At 39.8% G+C, this 15,395-nt stretch overlaps 1 long non-coding RNA gene across 1 annotated transcript; it reads left to right on the top strand.

Moving 5' to 3' along the window:
• The first annotated feature begins 9,125 nt into the window (after positions 1 to 9,125).
• LOC138332517 (uncharacterized) lies at positions 9,126 to 10,883 on the top strand. The gene is made up of 2 exons (XR_011209839.1): positions 9,126 to 9,279; positions 10,545 to 10,883. It is a non-coding gene; the product is annotated as an uncharacterized lncRNA (long non-coding RNA).
• The last annotated feature ends 4,512 nt before the right edge of the window (positions 10,884 to 15,395 follow it).

The following is a 15,395-nucleotide window of genomic DNA, read 5'->3' as shown; positions in this document are numbered from 1 at the left end:
ATATAAAAATGTAATACATTACTGTCTTGAGTTTTGTAACATTTACATGTGCTTCAATGAGATAGCACTGTAAGAAGATGGACAAGAGCTTCTATCACAAGGAGACACAACACAAATATGCCGCAGCCTCCCAAAACATACAGACATTCACTCACTACAACACATAATGTTACTGCATAGAGAGGAAGCTAATCTTAAATGAAAATAAAGTCAACCAACACACCAATCAACCAAATGACAACTTCAATGCAAAAATCACATTTTTAGCCCACCATCATCAGATGGTGGGCTATTCAAATCGCTTTTCGTCCGTGGTCCGTCCTTCCGCCCGTTAACAATTCTTGTTACCGCTATTTCTCAGAAAGTACTGAAGGGATCTTTCTCAAATTTCACATGTAGGTTCCCATAGGGGTTAGTTGTGCATATTGTATTTTGGGACCAATCAGTAAACAAGATGGCCGACAGGCGGCCATCTTGGATTTTGATAAATAAAGTTTGTTACTGCTATTTCTCAGAAAGTATGAAAGGGATCTTTCTCAAATTTCACATGTAGGTTCCCCTAGGGGTCTAGTGGTGCATATTACATTTTGGGACCAATTGGTCAACAAAATGGCTGACAGGCCACCATCTTGGATTTTAATAGTTAAATTTTTTTACTGCTATTTCTCAGAAAGTTTTGAAGGGATTCTTCTCAAATTTCACATGAAGGTTCCCCTAGGGCCCTAGTTGGGCATATTGCATTTTGGGACTGATCGATCAACAAAACGCCATCTTGGATTTTGACAATTGAAGTTTGTTACCGCTATTACTCAAAAAGTACTGAAGGGAGTTGTCTCAAATTTCATGTGCAGGTTCCCCTAGGTCCTTGGTTATGCATATTGCATTTCGGTTCCGATCGTTGAAAAAGATGGCCGACAGGCTGCCATCTTGAATTTTGATAGTTGAAGCTTGTTACCACTATTTCTCAGAAAGTACTGAAGTGATATGTCTCAAATTTTATATGTAAGTTCCACTAGGACCATAGTTGTGCATATTGCATTTTCAGACTGATCGTCAAAAAGATGGCCGACAGGTAGCCATCATGGATTTTGATAATTGAAGTTTGTTTCTGTTATGTATCTCAGAAAGTACTCAAAGGATCTTTCTCAAATTTCATATGTAGTAATATGTAGTGAAAGTTTGAAAAGCAGAGAAAAGATCCCTCTTTCGTTTGTCAGACATAGATCATTCTTTGGTGGGCGCCAAGATCCCTCTGGGATCTCTTGTTATGTTGTGCTTTGACAAATTGAGAAATGGACTGGTCTGAACTGGCAAGTGTATGCCTTGACCTGTACACTTTGAACCAGGATGACAATATGCACATGTAGGCTGTTTGCCAGTTGAGTATTTACCTGCTAAAACTCTTATGACTAACTGTGATAGATTTCTATCAAATGCTGTTGTAAAGTGAAGGCAGATTATGATTTTTTATTCCACCTGAAGGCAGTATAGATGGTATGTTAATTTTTCTAATAATTTAATTGCTTTTAAACTTAAGTGACATAATGGTAAATGCTAACTTGGCAAAAGCTTTCATTGTATCTATTCTCTACCATTTCTTTTTGATTTTGCTATTGTCCAGCTGACATTAACCAACTAAACAAGATAAAGGTAAGGTGAAGGGATATCACACTTACTGAGTTTGCCTTTGTCCTGTTAGCATGTATCAGTCCAAACTACCATGAGTTTGCCATCGTTCACTATATGTCATTCATTAACCCATCCTCGATACTCCAGCGGTTATATCCACCCCTGGACTTTCTCAGTTTTAGCAATATCGGTGTGATGTATAGATAGGCAATATGATTACCACAATATGGGTGTAATGTACAGATAGGCAAGGAGATTACCACAATATCGGTGTAATGTACAGATAGGCAATGAGATTATCACAATATGGGTGTAATGTACAGATAGGCAATGAGATTACCACAATATGGGTGTAATGTACAGATAGGCAAGGAGATTACCACAATATGGGTGTAATGTACAGATAGGCAATGGGATTATCACAATATGGGTGTAATGTATAGATAGTCAATGAGATTATCACAATATGGGTGTAATGTACAGATAGGCAAGGAGATTACCACAATATCGGTATAATGTACAGATAGGCAATGAGATTATCACAATATCGGTGTAATGTACAGATAGGCAATGGGATTATCACAATATGGGTGTAATGTATAGATAGTCAATGAGATTATCACAATATGGGTGTAATGTACAGATAGGCAATGAGATTATCACAATACCGATTTGATGTACAGATTGGTAATGAGATTACCACAATATGGGTGTAATGTACAGATAGGCAATGAAATTACCACAATATCGGTGTAATGTACAGATAGGCAATGAGATTATCACAATATCGGTGTAATGTACAGATAGGAAATGAGATTATCACAGATTATCACAATATGGGTGTAATGTACAGATAGGCAATGAGATTATCACAATATCGGTGTAATGTACAGATTGGTAATGAGATTATCACAATATGGGTGTAATGTACAGATAGGCAATGAGATTACCACAATATGGGTGTAATGTACAGATAGGCAATGAGATTACCACAATATGGGTGTAATGTACAGATAGGCAAGGAGAAAACCACAATATGGGTGTAATGTACAGATAGGCAATGAGATTATCACAATATGGGTGTAATGTACAGATAGGCAATGAGATTATCACAATATGGGTGTAATGTACAGATAGGCAATGGGATTATCACAATATGGGTGTAATGTACAGATAGGCAATGAGATTATCACAATACCGATTTGATGTACAGATTGGTAATGAGATTACCACAATATGGGTGTAATGTACAGATAGGCAATATCATTACCACAATATGGGTGTAATGTACATATAGGCAATGGGATTATCACAATATCGGTGTAATGTACAGATTGGTAATGGGATTATCACAATATGGGTGTAATGTATAGATAGTTAATGAGATTATCACAATATGGGTGTAATGTACAGATAGGCAATGAGATTACCACAATATCGGTGTAATGTACAGATACATGTAGGCAATGAGATTATCACAATATCGGTGTAATGTACAGATAGGCAATGGGTATTATCACAATATGGGTGTAATGTATAGATAGTTAATGAGATTATCACAATATGGGTGTAATGTACAGATAGGCAATGAGATTATCACAATACCGATTTGATGTACAGATTGGTAATGAGATTACCACAATATGGGTGTAATGTACAGATAGGCAATATGATTACCACAATATGGGTGTAATGTACAGATAGGCAATGAGATTATCACAATATAGGTGTAATGTACAGATAGGAAATGAAATTATCACAATATAAGCTTAGGTGTAATGTACAGATAGGCAATGGGATTATCACAATATCGGTGTAATGTACAGATTGGTAATGAGATTACCACAATATGGGTGTAATGTACAGATAGGCAATGAAATTACCACAATATGGGTGTAATGTACAGATAGGCAATATGATTACCACAATATGGGTGTAATGTACAGATAGGCAAGGAGATTACCACAATATCGGTATAATGTACAGATAGGCAATGAGATTATCACAATATGGGTGTAATGTACAGATAGGCAATGAGATGATCACAATATGGGTGTAATGTACAGATAGGCAATGGGATTATCACAATATGGGTGTAATGTACAGATAGGCAATGAGATTATCACAATACCGATTTGATGTACAGATTGGTAATGAGATTACCACAATATGGGTGTAATGTACAGATAGGCAATATCATTACCACAATATGGGTGTAATGTACATATAGGCAATGGGATTATCACAATATCGGTGTAATGTACAGATTGGTAATGGGATTACCACAATATGGGTGTAATGTACAGATAGGCAATGAAATTACCACAATATGGGTGTAATGTACAGAAAGGCAATATGATTACCACAATATAGGTGTAATGTACAGATAGGCAATGAGATTATCACAATATCGGTGTAATGTACAGATAGGCAATGGGATTATCACGATATCGGTGTAATGTACAGATAGACAATGAGATTACCACAATATCGGTGAAATGTACAGATAGGCAATGGGATTATCACAATATCGGTGTAATGTACAGATAGGCAATGAGATTATCACAATATCGATGTAATGTACAGATAGGCAATGAAATTATCACAATATCGGTGTAATGTACAGATAGGCAATGCGATTATCACAATATAGGTGTAATGTACAGATAGGCAATGGGATTATCACAATATCGGTGTAATGTACAGATTGGTAATGGGATTACCACAATATGGGTGTAATGTACAGATAGGCAATGAAATTACCACAATATGGGTGTAATGTACAGATAGGCAATGAGATTATCACAATATGGGTGTAATGTACAGATAGGCAATGAGATTATCACAATATCGGTGTAATGTACAGATAGGCAATGGGATTATCACAATATCGGTGTAATGTACAGATAGGCAATGAGATTACCACAATATCGGTGTAATGTACAGATAGGCAATGGGATTATCACAATATCGGTGTAATGTACAGATAGGCAATGAGATTATCACAATATCGATGTAATGTACAGAAAGGCAATGAAATTATCACAATATCGGTGTAATGTACAGATAGGCAATGCGATTATCACAATATAGGTGTAATGTACAGATAGGCAATGGGATTATCACAATATCGGTGTAATGTACAGATAGGCAATGGGATTACCACAATATGGGTGTAATGTACAGATAGGCAATGAAATTACCACAATATGGGTGTAATGTACAGAAAGGCAATATGATTACCACAATATAGGTGTAATGTACAGATAGGCAATGAGATTATCACAATATCGGTGTAATGTACAGATAGGCAATGGGATTATCACGATATCGGTGTAATGTACAGATAGACAATGAGATTACCACAATATCGGTGTAATGTACAGATAGGCAATGGGATTATCACAATATCGGTGTAATGTACAGATAGGCAATGAGATTATCACAATATCGATGTAATGTACAGAAAGGCAATGAAATTATCACAATATCGGTGTAATGTACAGATAGGCAATGCGATTATCACAATATAGGTGTAATGTACAGATAGGCAATGAGATTATCACAATATCGGTGTAATGTACAGATAGGCAATGAAATTATCACAATATAGGTGTAATGTACAGATAGGCAATGAAATTATCACAATATCGATGTAATGTACAGATAGGCAATGAAATTATCACAATATCGGTGTAATGTACAGATAGGCAATGAGATTACCGCAATATGGGTGTAATGCAAGAATAGGCAATGAGATTATCACAATATCGGTGTAATGTACGGATAGGCAATGAAATTATCACAATATCGGTGTAATGTACTGATAGGCAATGAGATAATCACAATATCGGTGTTATGTACAGATAGGCAATGAGATTATCACAATATCGGTGTAATGTACAGATAGGCAATGAGATTATCACAATATGGGTGTAATGTACAGATAGGCAATGAGATTACCGCAATATGGGTGTAATGTACGGATAGGCAATGAGATTATCACAATATCGGTGTAATGTACGGATAGGCAATGAGATTATCACAATATCGGTGTAATGTACGGATAGGCAATGAGATTATCACAATATCGGTGTAATGTACGGATAGGCAATGAGATTACCACAAATATGGGTTTAATGTACAGATAGGCAATGAGATTATCACAATATCGGTGTAATGTACAGATAGGCGATGAGATTACCACAATATCGGTGTAATGTACAGATAGGCTATGAGATTACCACAATATCAGTGTAATGTACAGATAGGCAATGAGATTATCACAATATCGGTGTAATGTACGGATAGGCAATGAGATTATCACAATATCGGTGTAATGTACGGATAGGCAATGAGATTACCACAATATCGGTGTAATGTACGGATAGGCAATGAGATTATCACAATATCGATTTGATGTACAGATTGGCAATGAGATTACCACAATATCAGTGTAATGTACGGATAGGCAATGAGATTACCACAATATCGGTGTAATGTACAGTTACATGTAGGCAATGAGATTATCACAATATCGGTGTAATGTACAGATAGGCAATGAGATTACCACAATACCAATGTAATGTACGGATAGGCAATGAGATTACCACAATATCGGTGTAATGTACAGATACATGTAGGCAATGAGATTATCACAATATCGGTGTAATGTACAGATAGGCAATGAGATTACCACAATATCAGTGTAATGTACGGATAGGCAATGAGATTACCACAATATCGGTGTAATGTACAGATACATGTAGGCAATGAGATTATCACAATATCGGTGTAATGTACAGATAGGCAATGAGATTACCACAATATGGGTGTAATGTACAGATAGGCAATGCGATTATCACAATATAGGTGTAATGTACAGATAGGCAATGGGATTATCACAATATCGGTGTAATGTACAGATTGGTAATGGGATTACCACAATATGGGTGTAATGTACAGATAGGCAATGAAATTACCACAATATGGGTGTAATGTACAGAAAGGCAATATGATTACCACAATATAGGTGTAATGTACAGATAGGCAATGAGATTATCACAATATCGGTGTAATGTACAGATAGGCAATGGGATTATCACGATATCGGTGTAATGTACAGATAGGCAATGAGATTACCACAATATCGGTGTAATGTACAGATAGGCAATGGGATTATCACAATATCGGTGTAATGTACAGATAGGCAATGAGATTATCACAATATCGGTGTAATGTACAGATAGGCAATGAAATTATCACAATATCGGTGTAATGTACAGATAGGCAATGAGATTATCACAATATAGGTGTAATGTACAGATAGGCAATGAGATTATCACAATATAGGTGTAATGTACAGATAGGCAATGGGATTACCACAATATGGGTGTAATGTACAGATAGGCAATGAAATTACCACAATATGGGTGTAATGTACAGAAAGGCAATATGATTACCACAATATAGGTGTAATGTACAGATAGGCAATGAGATTATCACAATATCGGTGTAATGTACAGATAGGCAATGGGATTATCACGATATCGGTGTAATGTACAGATAGACAATGAGATTACCACAATATCGGTGTAATGTACAGATAGGCAATGGGATTATCACAATATCGGTGTAATGTACAGATAGGCAATGAGATTATCACAATATCGATGTAATGTACAGAAAGGCAATGAAATTATCACAATATCGGTGTAATGTACAGATAGGCAATGCGATTATCACAATATAGGTGTAATGTACAGATAGGCAATGAGATTATCACAATATCGGTGTAATGTACAGATAGGCAATGAAATTATCACAATATAGGTGTAATGTACAGATAGGCAATGAAATTATCACAATATCGATGTAATGTACAGATAGGCAATGAAATTATCACAATATCGGTGTAATGTACAGATAGGCAATGAGATTACCGCAATATGGGTGTAATGCAAGAATAGGCAATGAGATTATCACAATATCGGTGTAATGTACGGATAGGCAATGAAATTATCACAATATCGGTGTAATGTACTGATAGGCAATGAGATAATCACAATATCGGTGTTATGTACAGATAGGCAATGAGATTATCACAATATCGGTGTAATGTACAGATAGGCAATGAGATTATCACAATATGGGTGTAATGTACAGATAGGCAATGAGATTACCGCAATATGGGTGTAATGTACGGATAGGCAATGAGATTATCACAATATCGGTGTAATGTACGGATAGGCAATGAGATTATCACAATATCGGTGTAATGTACGGATAGGCAATGAGATTATCACAATATCGGTGTAATGTACAGATAGGCAATGAGATTATCACAATATGGGTGTAATGTACAGATAGGCAATGAGATTATCACAATATCGGTGTAATGTACAGATAGGCAATGAGATTACCACAATATCGGTGTAATGTACAGATAGGCAATGAGATTACCACAATATCGGTGTAATGTACAGATAGGCAATGAGATTATCACAATATCGGTGTAATGTACAGATAGGCAATGAGATTATCACAATATCGGTGTAATGTACAGATAGGCAATGAGATTACCACAATATCGGTGTAATGTACAGATAGGCAATGAGATTATCACAATATCGGTGTAATGTACAGATAGGCAATGAGATTATCACAATATCGGTGTAATGTACAGATAGGCAATGAGATTACCACAATATCGGTGTAATGTACAGATACATGTAGGCAATGAGATTATCACAATATCGGTGTAATGTACAGATAGGCAATGAGATTACCACAATATCAGTGTAATGTACGGATAGGCAATGAGATTACCACAATATCGGTGTAATGTACAGATACATGTAGGCAATGAGATTATCACAATATCGGTGTAATGTACAGATAGGCAATGAGATTACCACAATATCAGTGTAATGTACGGATAGGCAATGAGATTACCACAATATCGGTGTAATGTACAGATACATGTAGGCAATGAGATTATCACAATATCGGTGTAATGTACAGATAGGCAATGTGATTATCACAATATGGGTGTAATGTACAGATAGGCAATGGAATTATCACAATATCGGTGTAATGTACAGATAGGCAATGGAATTACCACAATATCGGTGTAATGTACAGATAGGCAATGAGATTATCACAATATCATTGTAATGTACAGATAGTCAACGAGAAAGTCGTTCAGAACTTTCACAATAACTAATTATTACCTATAATCGTTGTTGAGTTTACATATTTATCCCGCTAAAGAACTGTCAGAGACAATTTATTGCGGGTTAAATGTTTACACGCGATATTTTGTTATTCTACAAACCAGATAATATGTGTTTACGCAAAAAAACTAAAAAGCATTGAATTTAGCACAGCCGGATACATTTTCCATCTCTAAGCTAGAAAGGAGTAATTTGCTGTCATTTAGTTTTTGCTTGCTATTAAAATGTCAAAATCTGCCACGTTAAACGCTGTTATATCAAATGTTGGAAACATCTGCTGGAGCCAGGGGCGAGATATGCAACATGTTCCAGAACCTCTGTGTATTTAGCTACATCTGTAATTGACGATCACGGGAGAGAGACAAATCAAGAACATTGATTAACTAAGGGCCAGCTTTGCTTGTTATAGGTTAAGGTAAGTAGTCTGCATGTTGAATATGTTTCAATAACTTTCAGTATATCATTTAAATTATATGTCCGTGTATTGTTGATTCTAAATATCCTTTATATTTTTGGGAGAGGGCTTCATATAAGTTGTACACCTTATGCCCAATGCTATTGCTCCTAGTGGCAATAAAATATTTAAAATCAAAATCCAAAATCTGTTATACCATGGCGCAGTTTTATGATCTAAAACAACTATTCAGCCAGTTTCCGTTTGAAAGTGCGTCATACATACTGTACTACACTGTATCGACATATTATAAAGGATCCATATATTGTACATGCGGATAATTGTCTCTGTAGATTAGTGTTATTGTACGCAAAGTGTCCGTGATGAATTTTTGGCATCGCTGAAAAGCCGTTGACATCCAATGTAGGTTTTAATTTAGAGCGATACCATTTTCTGTCTAAAAGTTTTTTGAGCTACAATATTGCAGCTAAGCTTACGCAATAATTTGTTTGGTGCCGTAACCTCATCTTAGTCCATCCATATATATTTTCCTATGTTATTATTGGTTTTTAAGAAACTTCTTTTTTCGGAAAGGTAGTGGGCCTAGTATACGTAACACACGTATTAATTAGCTATAAATAAGACGGATATCATGGATGCTGAGAAATCATCATTTTTAATGTTAGATTGAACACATATTCATAATTTATGCTAGCGGGGGCCCAGTTTTATCAACATTCCTTAAATCTAAGGAATCACTTAGCTTAAAAATTCTCCATAGGAAAGCTTTACAGATTTAAGCAAGGCTCATTAACTTAAGATTTTCCTTTTTTGTTATGCTTTTCTATGGAGAATTCCTATAAGTTAAAGATGCTCCACCGCCGACAGAGCATAAATGATCCTCATCATTTGAACAATACTCGATGTTTAATCATTAATATATATGTCTAGTAAAAAATGATATGACATAATGTAATTTGCTTTCGGTGCATGCGCAATCAGTACTTTTTCTCATAAAGGACATAATGCTGCGGAATTTTTTCGGGATGCAATGAATTATTTTTAATATTTTTATGTTGAAGTGAAATTAGAAGCTCAATGTTTTCAATGGTGGAAATGGTGTCAAATATATATCTTTTGTAACTGAAGAAAAAATACTAATTATTCTGTTCTTGCTTTTTATTGAGAAAATCTTTAAGGAATGTTCACGAAACTGGGTCCTGGTATCAGACAGTTAACTGATATTATTAACTTGGCTAGTTGTGTGTTTTTGTCTCTGATTGTAGATGGTCAACACTGCTGTGAAGTTCGTCTTGCTGATGGCGTGTGTCGCCTGTCTGACGTCCGCCCAGTACCTCGTTTTCTCGGAAGTTTACACTTGTCTGATGGAGACAAACCGACGTCTGCACGACTGCAAAACAGCTTCAGCGTGTATGTCTGATGCGTGTCAACTCGGGTGTTATCAAACAAGCTACAGACGCCTCCAATTCTGTATTGTCGGTGAAAAATGAAGAGATTAGCGTTTGAAAACTTTAACGGATGTTAAATTTGGAACTCGCAGTTTTGCATTCTGTACAATTGAAAGTTGTATAAGCTAAAAGTAAAACATTAGGATAGCAAGATAATGATTTGATTTTGTTTGACAAGTCAGCGGTGTCTTTGATGAAATAAAGGACGCTTGCTCCTCAGGAGAATCTACTCTTCTTCTTATTAGAAACACTTATCTACTACATCTTCTAGTGGCCTCAATTATATGTATTATATCAGGGGCGGATCCAGAAAAAGTTGAAAGGAGGGGGTGGGGGGGGGTGTTAATGGTGCTAATGTAAATGGCACAAAAGTTTAAAGTAAAATCATTATATGGTGGGCAAATTGTCCGTGCTTCGTTGTCCGAGTGTCCGTTAATAAATACTAATGAATTAACGCTAGAATTCCATGCATATGTTCTCCTAGGACCTTAGATGTGAAATTGCATTTTGGGACCAAATGGCCATATAGAGAAGATGTAACCCTTCCCCAATGGTCTTAGGGGAGGGTATCCAAATGGCCATAAAGAGAAGATACAACTCCTCCCCCAATGGCCTTAGGGGAGGGGTATCCAAATGGCCATAAAGAGAAGATACAACTCCTCCCCCAATGGCCTTAGGGGTGGGGTATCCAAATGGCCATAAAGAGAAGATACAACCCCTCCCCCAATGGCCTTAGGGGAGGGGTATCCAAATGGCCATAAAGAGAAGATACAACCCCTCCCCCAATGGCCTTAGGGGTGGGGTATCCAAATGGCCATAAAGAGAAGATACAACTCCTCCCCCAATGGTCCTTAGGGGAGGGGTATCCAAATGGTCATAAAGAGAAGATACAACTCCTCCCCCAATGGTCTTAGGGGTGGGGTATCCAAATGGTCATAAAGAGAAGATACAACTCCTCCCCCCAATGGCCTTAGGGGAGGGGTATCCAAATGGCCATAAAGAGAAGATACAACTCCTCCCCCAATGGTCTTAGGGGAGGGGTATCCAAATGGCCATAAAGAGAAGATACAACTCCTCCCCCAATGGTCTTAGGGGAGGGGTATCCAAATGGCCATAAAGAGAAGATACAACTCCTCCCCCAATGGTCTTAGGGGTGGGGTATCCAAATGGCCATAAAGAGAAGATACAACTCCTCCCCCAATGGCTTAGGGGAGGGGTATCCAAATGGCCATAAAGAGAAGATACAACTCCTCCCCAATGGCCTTAGGGGTGGGGTATCCAAATGGCCATAAAGAGAAGATACAACTCCTCCCCCAATGGTCCTTAGGGGAGGGGTATCCAAATGGCCATAAAGAGAAGATACAACTCCTCCCCCAATGGTCTTAGGGGAGGGGTATCCAAATGGCCATAAAGAGAAGATACAACCCCTCCCCCAATGGCCTTAGGGGAGGGGTATCCAAATGGCCATAAAGAGAAGATACAACTCCTCCCCCAATGGTCTTAGGGGAGGGGTATCCAAATGGCCATAAAGAGAAGATACAACTCCTCCCCCAATGGCCTTAGGGGAGGGGTATCCAAATGGCCATAAAGAGAAGATACAACTCCTCCCCCAATGGCCTTAGGGGAGGGGTATCCAAATGGCCATAAAGAGAAGATACAACCCCTCCCCAATGGCCTTAGGGGGGGGTATCCAAATGGCCAACCCTCCCCCAATGGCTTAGGGGGGGGTATCCAAATGGCCATAAAGAGAAGATACAACTCCCTCCCCCAATGGCCTTAGGGGAGGGGTATCCAAATGGCCATAAAGAGAAGATACAACCCCTCCCCCAATGGCCTTAGGGGAGGGGTATCCAAATGGCCATAAAGAGAAGATACAACCCCTCCCCCAATGGCCTTAGGGGTGGGGTATCCAAATGGCCATAAAGAGAAGATACAACCCCCTCCCCCAATGGCCTTAGGGGAGGGGTATCCAAATGGCCATAAAGAGAAGATACAACCCCTCCCCCAATGGCCTTAGGGGAGGGGTATCCAAATGGCCATAAAGAGAAGATACAACCCCTCCCCCAATGGCCTTAGGGGAGGGGTATCCAAATGGCCATAAAGAGAAGATACAACCCCTCCCCAATGGCCTTAGGGGATTGGAGGTATCCAAATGGCCATAAAGAGAAGATACATAAAGAGAGATACAACTCCTCCCCCAATGGCCTTAGGGGAGGGGTATCCAAATGGTCCATAAAGAGAAGATACAACTCCTCCCCCAATGGTCTTAGGGGAGGGGTATCCAAATGGCCATAAAGAGAAGATACAACTCCTCCCCCAATGGCCTTAGGGGAGGGGTATCCAAATGGCCATAAAGAGAAGATACAACTCCTCCCCCAATGGTCTTAGGGGTGGGGTATCCAAATGGCCATAAAGAGAAGATACAACTCCTCCCCAAATGGCCTTAGGGGTGGGGTATCCAAATGGCCATAAAGAGAAGATACAACTCCTCCCCAAATGGTCTTAGGGGAGGGGTATCCAAATGGCCATAAAGAGAAGATACAACTCCTCCCCCAATGGTCTTAGGGGAGGGGTATCCAAATGGCCATAAAGAGAAGATACAACTCCTCCCCCAATGGCCTTAGGGGAGGGGTATCCAAATGGCCATAAAGAGAAGATACAACTCCTCCCCAATGGTCTTAGGGGAGGGGTATCCAAATGGCCATAAAGAGAAGATACAACTCCTCCCCCCAATGGTCTTAGGGGAGGGGTATCCAAATGGCCATAAAGAGAAGATACAACTCCTCCCCCAATGGCCTTAGGGGAGGGGTATCCAAATGGCCATAAAGAGAAGATACAACTCCTCCCCCAATGGTCTTAGGGGAGGGGTATCCAAATGGCCATAAAGAGAAGATACAACTCCTCCCCCAATGGTCTTAGGGGAGGGGTATCCAAATGGCCATAAAGAGAAGATACAACCCCTCCCCCAATGGCCTTAGGGGAGGGGTATCCAAATGGCCATAAAGAGAAGATACAACTCCTCCCCAAATGGTCTTAGGGGAGGGGTATCCAAATGGCCATAAAGAGAAGATACAACTCCTCCCCCAATGGTCTTAGGGGAGGGGTATCCAAATGGCCATAAAGAGAAGATACAACTCCTCCCCCAATGGCCTTAGGGGTGGGGTATCCAAATGGCCATAAAGAGAAGATACAACTCCTCCCCAAATGGCCTTAGGGGAGGGGTATCCAAATGGCCATAAAGAGAAGATACAACTCCTCCCCAAATGGCCTTAGGGGAGGGGTATCCAAATGGCCATAAAGAGAAGATACAACTCCTCCCCCAATGGTCTTAGGGGAGGGGTATCCAAATGGCCATAAAGAGAAGATACAACTCCTCCCCCAATGGTCTTAGGGGAGGGGTATCCAAATGGCCATAAAGAGAAGATACAACCCCTCCCCAATGGTCTTAGGGGTGGGGTATCCAAATGGCCATAAAAGAGAAGATACAACTCCTCCCCCAATGGTCTTAGGGGAGGGGTATCCAAATGGCCATAAAGAGAAGATACAACTCCTCCCCAAATGGTCTTAGGGGAGGGGTATCCAAATGGCCATAAAGAGAAGATACAACTCCTCCCCCAATGGTCTTAGGGGAGGGGTATCCAAATGGCCATAAAGAGAAGATACAACCCCTCCCCCAATGGCCTTAGGGGTGGGGTATCCAAATGGCCATAAAGAGAAGATACAACTCCTCCCCCAATGGCCTTAGGGGAGGGGTATCCAAATGGCCATAAAGAGAAGATACAACCCCTCCCCAATGGCCTTAGGGGAGGGGTATTCCAAATGGCCATAAAGAGAAGATACCCCTCCCCAATGGTCTTAGGGGAGGGGTATCCAAATGGCCATAAAGAGAAGATACAACTCCTCCCCCAATGGTCTTAGGGGAGGGGTATCCAAATGGCCATAAAGAGAAGATACAACTCCTCCCCCAATGGTCTTAGGGGAGGGGTATCCAAATGGCCATAAAGAGAAGATACAACTCCTCCCCCAATGGTCTTAGGGGAGGGGTATCCAAATGGCCATAAAGAGAAGATACAACTCCTCCCCCAATGGCCTTAGGGGAGGGGTATCCAAATGGCCATAAAGAGAAGATACAACCCTCCCCCAATGGCCTTAGGGGAGGGGTATCCAAATGGCCATAAAGAGAAGATACAACCCCTCCCCCAATGGCCTTAGGGGAGGGGTATCCAAATGGCCATAAAGAGAAGATACAACCCCTCCCCAATGGCCTTAGGGGAGGGGTATCCAAATGGCCATAAAGAGAAGATACAACCCCTCCCCAATGGCCTTAGGGGTGGGGTATCCAAATGGCCATAAAGAGAAGATACAACCCCTCCCCAATGGCCTTAGGGGAGGGGAGAATATCCAAATGGCCTTAGGGGAGGGTATCCATAAAGGCCAAAAGATACAACTCCTCCCCCAATGGCCTTAGGGGTGGGGTATCCAAATGGCCATAAAGAGAAGATACAACCCCTCCCCCAATGGCCTTAGGGGAGGGGTATCCAAATGGCCATAAAGAGAAGATACAACCCCTCCCCCAATGGCCTTAGGGGTGGGGTATCCAAATGGCCATAAAGAGAAGATACAACTCCTCCCCCAATGGCCTTAGGGGAGGGGTATCCAAATGGCCAT

The sequence above is a fragment of the Argopecten irradians genome, chromosome 10, assembly GCF_041381155.1.
Source record: "Argopecten irradians isolate NY chromosome 10, Ai_NY, whole genome shotgun sequence".
NCBI lineage: Eukaryota > Metazoa > Mollusca > Bivalvia > Pectinida > Pectinidae > Argopecten > Argopecten irradians.
Note: the sequence above shows the minus strand (reverse complement) of the source record. Positions and strands in the feature narration are given on the sequence as shown.